This window comes from Eptesicus fuscus, chromosome 2 (genome assembly GCF_027574615.1).
Source record: "Eptesicus fuscus isolate TK198812 chromosome 2, DD_ASM_mEF_20220401, whole genome shotgun sequence".
Classification (NCBI taxonomy): Eukaryota; Metazoa; Chordata; class Mammalia; order Chiroptera; family Vespertilionidae; genus Eptesicus; species Eptesicus fuscus.
The window spans coordinates 20,947,085-20,958,214 of NC_072474.1; the positions used below are offsets into that span (position 1 = coordinate 20,947,085).

General features: G+C 47.0%; 1 pseudogene; it reads right to left on the reverse strand.

Annotated features, from left to right (window-relative positions):
• Positions 1-253: 253 nt before the first annotated feature.
• On the reverse strand, positions 254-1,254 carry LOC103292638 (60S acidic ribosomal protein P0-like; annotated as a pseudogene).
• Between the last annotated feature and the right edge of the window lie 9,876 nt (positions 1,255-11,130).

The following is an 11,130-nucleotide window of genomic DNA, read 5'->3' on the forward strand; positions in this document are numbered from 1 at the left end:
GACTATATTCCCTATTTAAGTGACAATAGGTTTACAGGTTCCTTCCAATCTTCCTTTTGTGTTGCTTGCCTTTCCTTTTCTTTCTCACTTCTTCCCTCCTTTTCTTTTCTTTTCTTTTCTTTTCTTTTCTTTTCTTTTCTTTTCTTTTCTTTTCTTTTCTTCTTCTTCTTTCTTTCTTTCTTTCTTTCTTTCTTTCTTTCTTTCTTTCTTTCTTTCTTTCTTTCTAAGAGAAGTAAGCCTTTATTTCCTTGTTTCTCAAATAGAGCTGGCTGAGCTGGTTGCTTTTTGGTAATTAATCAAAGAGACCAAATCCCATATCCTTGTCCAACTCCTCCGACGCTTCCTTTGCTTCAGCCTTGGCTGGGGCTGCAGCAGCAGCAGGAGCAGCAGTGGTGGCGGCAGCCACAGGGGCAGGAGCCACAAAAGCAGATGGATCAGCCAAGAAGGCCTTGACCTTTTCAGCAAGTGGGAAGGTGTAATCAGTCTCCACAGACAAAGCCAGAACTCGCTTGTACCCATTGATGATAGGATGCGGTACTGACGCAACAGTTGGGTAACCAATCTGCAGGCTTACGCTGGCAACATTGCGGACCCCCTCCAGGAAGTGGGAATGCAAGTGTCCTCTGTGATGTCCAGCACTTCCGGGTTGTAGATGCCACCATTGTCAAACACCTGCTGGATGATCAGCCCAAAGGAGAAAGGGAGATGTTCAGCATGTTCAGCAGTGTGGCTTCGCTCGCTCCCACTTTGCCTCCAGTCTTATCAGCTGTACATCACTCAGGATTTCAATGGTGCCCCTGGAGATGGTAGTGGTGATGCCTAAAGCCTGGAAGAAGGAGGTCTTCTCTGGCCCCAGACCAGTGTTCTGGGCTGGCACCGTGACTTCACACGGGGCAATGCCACCAGCACGGGCAGCAGCTGGCACCTTGTTGGCCAGCAGCATGTCCCTGATCTCAGTGAGGCCCTCCTTGGTGAACACAAAGCCCACGTTCCCCTGGATATGCGGCAGCAGTTTCTCCAGAGCTGGCTGTTTTCCAGATGTCCTCGGATGGCCTTGCGCGTCATGGTGTTCTTGCCCATCAGCACCACAGCCTTCCCGCGGAGGGACATGCGGATCTGCGGCATCTGCTTGGAGCCCACATTGTCTGCTCCCACAATGAAGCATTTTGGATAATCATCCAAAAGTTGGATGATCTTAAGGAAGTGGTTGGACTTCCAGGTCGCCCTGTCTTCCCTGGGCACCACGGCGGTGCATCAGGGATTGCCACGCAGGGTTTAAAGACGATGTCACTCCCACGAGGACGCCTGGCGAGAGGAAGCCCTCATTTTCCTTATACAGTGTCTCAATTGGCCTTCAAAGGTCAGCGAAGGCACTGGGACACACTTAACCCACTTTACAGACCAGAAAACTGAGGCCAGGGAGCCCTCACAGCCATGCTCTCTGCCCTTCCTAAGGGGCAGCCTCGGGCCAAACAGAACAAACCTCCCCTTCAGGCTTCCGAGCCTCATTCTCAAGCACCTCTTCATCGCGATGCTCCACATTGTTTCCTCTCCCCGTCCCCCCCATTCTTTTTTTTTTTTTTTTTTAATATATTTTATTGACTTTTTACAGAAAGGAGAGGGACAGAGAGCTAGAAACATCGATGAGAGAGAAACATCGACCAGCTGCCTCTTGCACACCCCCTACCGGGGGGATGTGCCCGCAACCAATGTACATGCCCTTGACCGGAATCGAACCTGGGACCCTTCAGTCCGCAGACCGACGCTCTATCCACTGAGCCAAACCGGTTTCAGCCCCCCCATTCTTTATTGCTCCCCCTTCTCTGGAGCAGGTGGTGGGCTTCGCACTCACCACGCGGGCGTGCGCCACTGCTGTGGGGCAGGGCGCACATGGGCTTCCTTTTGGGCCAAGGCGGGAGCAGGAGTCGCTGCCTGTCAAGTGCACAGGCCGCTGGGGCGAGGCTGGGTTAGCGCCGGGAGCTTCTCCTAACCGCAGCAGTCGGGTACCGGCAGTGTGGCGCCCCTCCACTGAGGTGGCGCCGCCCCTCAACCCCCGCCTCAGGGCTGCGGGTCCACTCGGCGTCCTTCCACCTTGTTCCCCGCTGGGCCCACACGCATCTTGGGGCCACTGCAGAACCTCACTCTCTGCGGGTGAGGCAGATCCCCACTGCCGGCCCCCTGCCCCGGCCCGAGCGCCCTCTGGTACACCCTGCCTTGGCGCTGCTCTGCACCCCTTGGGCCACTCGCCTCCTGGCCAGCAGCTTTGCCGAAGCCCTGGTGCTTGCCTGGGAGCTGCCGCTCAGGCGGCCCTGCAGCCGGGCCTCTTGCAGCTGCTAGGTCTTCACCCTCACCTGGGTCACCTCCTTTCTTCCACATTCCGCCTTCATCCATCCCTCTCTTCTGCAGTGCTTGCACTCCAGGCCCGAAAGAGAAGGACCGAGGCCAAGAAGGACAAAGCCCAAAGGAAGTGAGTCATAAACCCCCACATCCCATTCTCTGGATTTCCTTTCCCACCTCCTCTCTGTTTCACGTCTTGAACGGGCACCTGGTTCAGGCACCCTGCAGCTCAGCCACATGGCCTCCTGGGGGCCTGGTAGAGTCAGTCTCCAAAGCTGTGGATCTGTGGCCAGAGGCCCAGCCTGGGTCTCAGCAACCTCATGCCTGCTGGAGAGGGCTGTTGGAGGAGGACCAGAGCCCGTCCGTCATTAGCTCCCCAACTCCAGAGGAGGCACCACGGGCTCCTGTCCCCTGGCAGCTGTGGGGCCCCCCCCCCCCCCACACACCGCCTGCTACATGGTCGTGACTGTTACAGAGTCCCGGTTAATTAGCATATTACTCTATTATATATAGATAGATAGACTGTATAACTGAAGGGCTTGTATAGTTGCTTCAGGCATCCAAATTTAGTTATGAGATTCTAAAGGTCAAAGCAAAGAGGAAACTGGACTTATGTTGAGAAATCACACTCTCCATGAGAGTAACACACACCAGTTGCTCTGGAGAAGTTCTGGCTTTGATAAGCGCCCAAAGGTCCAGAGAAAGGGGCATTAGGCAGAAAGAGGGACAAAGTCTACAGCATCACATTTTCAGCAGCCAGTTTCATGAAGCTGTGGTTACACAGCCCTCCAAGTGAGCCAAGGGTGTTATTCCAAAGTACAGATGAGAAAAACTAATCTGATGACACAGGCACATCACCTGGATTGCTGGTGGTCTGGGCTTGAGTCAGTGTCACATGGAGACCATTTAGTTGAAGGAATAAGCTGCCAACTTGTCTTCCAGACAGACCTCCTTAAATGCTGAGCTGTTCTCACACCCAGCTTCAGGCAGCTGTCAGGATTCCCCTGTAGCTACGGGCTCTCATTCAAGAGGGGAAATTATGTTCCTGTTCATGCCTCAGGGTCAGGACCCATCAGGCTCAGGTCCCCAGGCCTGCTGTATCACGAAACAGAAAAAGAAGTCAGATGGCAATTATTTTCATGTGTTCTTATTACTTCAACCCCTTGATGATTGGTGTCACATTGATTACTATTTATTTAGGGGTTTCTAGGTGCCAGGTGCTTGGGTAAGCACCTTAAATGCATTGCCTCATTTCATTCTCACAACCCTATGCAGGTACACACTACTTTTTTTTTTTTTTCAGATGAGAAGATTGAGGCTCAAAGAGATGAGTGGCTTGCCCAGTATCACTTATGTAGTAGACTAGAGGCCCGATGCACAAATTTGTGCATGGTGGGATCAGGCTGGCCCACCCCGATCCTGGGGGCTGATCGGGGTGGGGCCAGCCAGGGGGAGGGGCCATGGGAGGTTGGCCAGCCAGCCCTGCCCCCTGGTTGAATTCCCAGTCGAGGGGACAATTTGCATATTAGCCTTTTATTATATAGGATGGATATGAGCATAGGCTCTGACTCTTTTTAAAAATATATATTTTTATTGGTTTAGGAGAGGATGGGAGAGGGAGAGTGAGAGAGAAACATCAATGATGAGAGAGAATCATTGATCGGCTGCCTCCTGCACACCCCCCACTGGGGTTTGAGCCCACAACCCAAGCATGTGCCCTTGACTGGAATCGAACCTGGGACCCTTCAGTCTGCAGGCTGATGCTCCATCCACTGAGCCAGACCAGCTAGGGTGCTATCTGACTCTTAACCAAACCCTTGACCATCATCTCTCTCAACAGAGTCCTCATGACTTCCTGAATTCCTGACCTTGACATACTTCTGCTGACTTCCCGGTCATCTTCATGGTTTTCTGGATGCCAGGGCTTGCTTGTCTGTTACTGGTTACGTCCAATTGTAGCTCTTCAGCATCTGAACCCTTACCAGGTGTTGGTGTCTCATCATAGAATCCTGCTCAAGATTTTCACTTTAATTACTTGAACCTTGACCCTTGACCTGGCTTCTACTTCCAGCAATCCTCTGGCCCTCACCCTCTGCCTCCCCACCACCCTTTCTTGTACCTCCACCTCAGTGTGAACAAAGAGGGGAAGTTCAGTCCTTGTACAATTCCTACAGTCTTTATAGCTGTGGTCTCTATCTGGTTTTCTAAAGGCCAGCGATAGCAAAGGCACATTCAAACTCATGGTAACACATGCAAGATAACATATGGAATAATAGAATATTTTTCTTAATATGGTAAGTCTCTTTAACATAATATCAATGGAGACTTCATAATAATATTGGTGGCATTTTATTGGCCTGACCATGCCCCACAAATGGAGAATGTTAGTAATTTTCCAAGACCAGCTTTGGGTTACAAAGAATGTTATTAAACAAGCCATTAAAGATATAAAGATTCCTGAAATGGCAAGCATTTTCTGTCCTCAGTGATGAAAACCAAATATGCTGTTCACATTGCAGACACATATAACCTCTTGGACTGTTTCAAGAGCACATGGGATGGAATCACTGACTAAGAAAGAATAAAAAATAAAACCCATTCATTCATTCAGTCATAGATAGGCTAAGAAAGAGCCAAGGTCATTGCTAGGAGGATAATCTGAGGGCCACATCTGAAGAGAGAGAAACCAGAAATGGAAGAATGAGTAATGATGTAAAAAGCTAGAAATCACGAGAACTGCATGGTATGTGGCCTGAGGAATGGGTCAGGGTAAGAAGTTCAAAATTAAGACCCTGGACAGTAGAAGCACTAAACTCTCATGTGGCATGGGGGCCAGCTTGGCTGTTTAGAGCATAGGAACCAAGCTGGTGACTCAGTGGTCCCTGAATGGGATGATTCATAAGTCATAAGAGTTACTCCTTTGCTATGTATGTTGATGATGACTTAGTTCTTATAGGATTTGAAATCTCATTAATATAATAACTTCAGACACTTCCTGGAAGTGGAATAGCTTATCTTGAAAAATTTCAGTGGAGCCTTATAAGCCGTACCAATTATCTACTGGTTAATGGCACATTTGTGTAACGATAACTCTATTCTTCAAAAAGCAGTAAATTAAAATAGTCCTTTTCACACTGCATACTTAAACGTTAAATAATGTGATAGTGACCCAGTTAGGATGGTATGTCTTAATGCAAAAAGCTCACTCAGTTCACAAAAGCAGGATTAAAACAATGTCGTAGCCTAGCGTAAGATTTATTCATTTTGTGCAAAACTCAGTAGACTCTGAAGCCCTTACGGTTGGTGGACCAGTTGTTAAGATGTGGCTCATGTGATGAGTATTGTCTCTTTATTTGCCCACCTTTGAAGAAGCTGTTTTAGGGAGAAAAAGGAAACTCCCCTAAGCCCCTGAGGGGAAAACTTCTTTAGGGCAGAACCAAGTTTGGCAAGTCTCTGAGGTCTGGAGTGAAATACAATAAAATTAGCATTTATATAGCATTCCTTATGCTCTTGCTTTATATGTGCTATCTATATTAAATAAAAACACAATTAAGAGTTAGTTCTAAAATTCCAGGTCAAACATATCAAACAAAATCAGGAATAGCAATTAGTGCTAGAATACCAGAACAAACAGATGGCTATTGAGTTTGGATTTAAGCAGAGAAATGGGATGCGACAGCTGCATATCAATAGAGGAGTAATTCTAGAGATTGGGCTGACAGGGCTGAAGGTTGGGCTATAGAACGGGCTGAGCTGGCCTGGTGATCAGGCCCCTGCGGAGGAATTATTAGAAGTGGTGAAAATTCAGCTCAGCTTAATCATCGGCACAGACCATGTGCCAGGCACTGTGCCCTACGCTGAGGACCAAAGAGGATCAGACTTGAATTCTGTCTTCAAGCCAGATAGAGTCCAGTTTAAGAAAGAACTGTGAAACCCCATGCGCGGCTTTCACTGTGGCAAAATAATACTTTAAATCAGGTATATAAATCAGCCAGTGCTCCACCTAAAAGCTCAAAAGAAATTCCGCTTAGATTCTTCATCTGTCTCATATCTACTCCGAAACCCCCAAACCCCTTGAAACCAAAAAGATTTTCTAAAGCTGGAGCGGAAACTTGATGCTTTTTATCTGTCTGCTTGGTGTGAATATTCGCAGGATTCACTGGGAAGTAGTTATGTGTTTGACTCCAGGCTCTGCTGGGTGAGCCACTAATCTAATCTAGTTGGTGTACTACGTTACCTTCTAAAGTCCAGGGAAGTTCTCAATTCTGAAATACGGATTCCAAAAATTTTAGATAAACGGTTATGATCTGTCCTAAAATGTTTCTTTTCTAGCTTCCATTTCCTCACTATGCATTCCCTATTAATTCAATATCTGGTTTTGTTTCTCACACTCCACTGAAAATTCCTCTCACTCATGCCTCTTTTTACTGATTCCCAAGATTCCGGGTTGTCTTACTTCTCCTAGATCTCGTGGAAAAGGCTCGACCCCCTGCCCTAACGGGTTTGGCTCAGTGGATAGAGCATCGGCCTGCAGACCAAAAGGTCCCAGGTTCGATTCTGGTCAAGGGCATGTACCTTGGTTGCGGGCACATCCCCAGTGGAAATATATATTTAAAAAAAGGCTCGACCCCTGCGTTTGCGTTTGTGCTGGCTCTTGCTTGTCTAAGCTAGTGCTCCCCACGGGGCCTCACTCACAGTAGGCTCTAAGGAATAATTGTGATAAAGGAACTCCCCAAGGCCTGGATCTCCAGGCTTCACACTCACTGCTCTCCCCGGGAGAGCTCATCCATTCTCAGCTGTCACCTGGGCTGAGGCGCCTGAATCTACATATTCAGATCTGACCTGTCACTAGAATTCCTTTCCCATTGTTGCAGATGTTTACCAGTCTCTTCACCTAATTGTTTTGCTAACACCTCATTTTCAACACATCCCCTCAAAAGTCACACACACACACACACACACACACACACACACACACACACACACGCACTGCTTGAACACTTGCGTACATGTGAATTGGTAGAAAATGGTAGTAAGGGACTGGGTGAGTGGCAGTTGGAAAGAGGGAGGGAAATTCCTTTCTCTCTCTCCTTTGATTGTTGCACCTCTGCATGTATTAACTTAAAAATAAGATAATTTATTTTTAAAAAAGAGCAGGGTTATATGACATTCTAGAAAAGGCAAAACTATGAAGACAGTAAAAAGATCAATAATTAGCAGGGGGTTGGGAGGTGGGAGGGATGAATAGGCAAAGCACAGAGGATTTCAGGGCAGTGAAATGACATTGTCTGATACTATGAATGGGGAATACATGTCACCATACATTTGTCAAAGCCCCAAAAATGTACACCAGGAGTGAACCCTAAGGTAAACTATGGACTTTGGATGCTAATGATGTGTCAGTGTAGGTTCACTGATGGTACCATTCAGGTGGCGATGTTGCTGGTGGTAGGAGTGTAGGGGTGTGGGGGCAGGAGTTATGTGGGAATTCTCTGTACTTTCCAATCAATTTTTCTGTGAAACTAAAACAGCTCCAAAAAAAATAATGGAAGAACTATTGAGTTAAAAAAGAAAAAAGAAAAAAGGAAAGGGCTTATACTGAGCTTGAGTGCTGGGGATTTTGATATAGGCGTGCTACATTTATGTTAATTACAGCAGAGTAGAGACACTGATTATTCATAAGAGAAAGAAGTAGTCTGCTTCTACCAACATCCTCTTTCACCCAGGCTGGATCTGCCTGAGTCCCTGTCACTCTGTTCCTTCCTCTAGACCTAGTGATTCTTGGGCCTTCCCACCCTTTCTTCGGAAAGGCATTTGGACTTGGCTTTCTGACATGACATTGGCCACGTCTGTGGGTCAGGCTCCCTTTACCTCACCCCTGGAATACTTTAATAGTCTCCTGAATATTTAGACATTTCTCCTTTTTCTCTACCTCCCTATACAATACTGGCTGATTAAAATGCATTTCCCTGCTTTCTTCGTATCACTTCTCTCCTTAAAAAACCCACAATGTCTCTTACATCAAGTCTGGACTCTTTCTTGCCTCTGGGAGACCCCGGTTCACCATCTATACCTTCTTGCCAACTGTCTTTCTTAGAATGCACCCCACTCCTACTCCTGTCTGTCTCCTGTGTCTCTCCAGGCTGGAAATCCTAGACTCTTCCTCCCCACTCATTTCTCTCCACCCCAAATCCAACTCCTGAATGGACTAAGATTTATTTTGTTCTTCTAGTGCCCAGGGCTGTGCTGTAAACTTAACGTTGAACTCTGATCCTTTTGCTTTGGTGTTTATGGGAGAGTGTGGATGACCAATTTTATACGTAGAAATGAGAACTGCACGCCTGTGAGATAGTCTGTACATCTGCCCAGGTGTTCTGGAACTCAGGCTGGCTCTAATGTGCTGAAGGCGCATCACAGAGCTTATGCTTGTGGAACAAATCCTGGAAAGGACCCAGGTGACGGTACCTTTCAAGATTGGCTTGGGTTCCAGGTAGCCTCAAGCAGAGGCTGTTTTAAATCTGGCTTTTTGGAGAGTGTTTAGGGCACTTTCTGGCTTCTCCGGAGAGGCAGAGATGTTTTAGAGGTTGGGCAATATGACATAAAATTAAGCTCTCTGAGTTTTGGCCCATATGTGTTTGTAGGAAGTGGGTTTTATGCTTGCCCTCCCAACTTTTCATAACTCTTAATAAAGCTCAAGAGAAACAAGAATATGAACTGATCATATGAACCAGGGTCAGCAAATTACAGCCTATGGGCCTAATTCGGCCTGCTGCCTGTTTTTGTATACCCTGCCAGCTAAGAATGGCTTTTATATTTTTAAGCAGATGATATAGAATTGTACACTTGAAACCTATATAACTTTATTAAGCAGTCACTCAATAAATATAATAAAATTAAAAAATAATATTTTATAACATGTGAACATTAAATGAAATTCAAATTTCAGTCTATAAATAAAGTTTTATTGGAACCCAGCCATACTAATTTCTTTACTTATCATCCGTGTCTGCTTTGTGCTACTAAGGCAGAATTGAGAAGGTGGGACTAAGACTAAAGGGCCTGTAAAGCCGAAATATTAACTGCCCAGCCTTGACAGAAAGCTTGCCAACCTATATGAACACACAGAAGACATTCTTATCACCACTGTGATCTTTCTGAATGGAACTGGGCCTGGGCCTTTGAGCTTTGTAATTGTCAGGCCCTGGAGTTGCAGGACTCAGCGAGGTGCCACTCACCTAAAATACAATGGGAATGGTGCCCCCTGGAGGCATTGGAAGCAGCCCTGTGTGGTGGAAAGGCCCCTGCACGGAGGGAGCCCACCTGAATCTGATCATAGCCCCTCCCCCCGAGAACTCCATGACTGTGGAACTTGGGGCAGATCACATAATTGCTTTAGGCCTCAGATCCTCAACTCTGTGAAGAAACGGGGTTATAGTCAGTGGTTTTCAAGATTCTGCCTTCCCTCCTCCTTCTATGCCTCTCCTGAGCAGAATCCTTTACTCAAATGAATCCTCACAGACTCCTAAGACATTAGACAGCTAAAAGTGGAGGTCTCTGCGAGATGTGGGGCCTGGCTTGAGTCCCTCAGAGGAGGACTGCACAGAAGAAATTTGCAAACTCCTTCCAGTCCTGTCAGTTAAGGGTTCTTGGGTTCAGGTTCTCCTCACTGAGAGCAGTCCTAACCCACGGCTGGCTCAGACCTGGAGAGCGAGGACATGCCACTGTTAGGGGTGCAGAGGCTGAGTATAAACCCAGGGAGTCTGACGTCAAATCCCACCCCTTTAGAGGAAGTGTGGGTGCCCTCTTCCTTTCAGTCTACTTTTTAATCGATTGGCATGAGGATTTATTTATAACTCAGTTGCTGTGTGACTTTGGGCACAGACTTAACTTTTCTGAGCTTCAGTTTCCTCATTGGTCAAATCGGAATAATGATAGGATTGGTGAATGTTGTTTGGGTTAGTGGGGGAAAACCTGTAGCTAGTGCCTGGTTACTCAGATCTCAGTAACCATTGCCGTCTGTTATTATCCACTTGTCTTTTCTGTTCCTCTGAATGTGAGGCTCGGAGCCTTCCCATGTGAACATAGTCAGCCTGGACCGCCTCCAATGCCTTGTTCGCTCCTTTCATGGAAGCCATTTTTTAAAAGACCCAGTTCAAAGCTGCTTTCTTCAGGGGGCCTAACTCTTTTTCACTTGCCCTAATGGCCAAGGTAGCATCTTGTTTTATTGAACCTCTTTCAATAATTCCCTCAAGTTCATTGATTGTTCTCTGTGTGTGTCTTACCTTTTCATCGACACTACCAGCCCCACTGTGCTGAGAGATGTTGGCTACAAAGGACAGTAGAAAAAGCATGGACTTTTTCATCTGAAAGACCAGGATCTGAATCTACCCTCGACTGACTGAGTTCTTGGGTACATTATCTAAGCTCGCTAGGCCTCAGCGACTTCATCTGTAAACCGGAACAATTGCTTTTTCTTTCCTTTCAGGTCCTCTGAGGATTAGGTACGAGGGCGCAGTGAAAACTCCTGGGGGTTGAGCCTGCCCCACATTGCTTCCCTCTTTCTTGCACCTATGATGGGGCTTGCACTCTGTAGTTGCTCTTTAAAACTAGTTCGTCCATGGGTGGCTAATGCTGTAAGAAGCAAGGTCAGTTTAAATATTTCTCCAGCTTCCCAGCCAACAGCGCTGTCTGTCCCAGGGCAGCTGAATCTGCTCAGGCTCACATTCTTGAGGGTTTCATCAGTTAAGGGGCCTGAGCGTAAAGACAGAGGCAGGCCCTGCCCTTAAGGGGCTA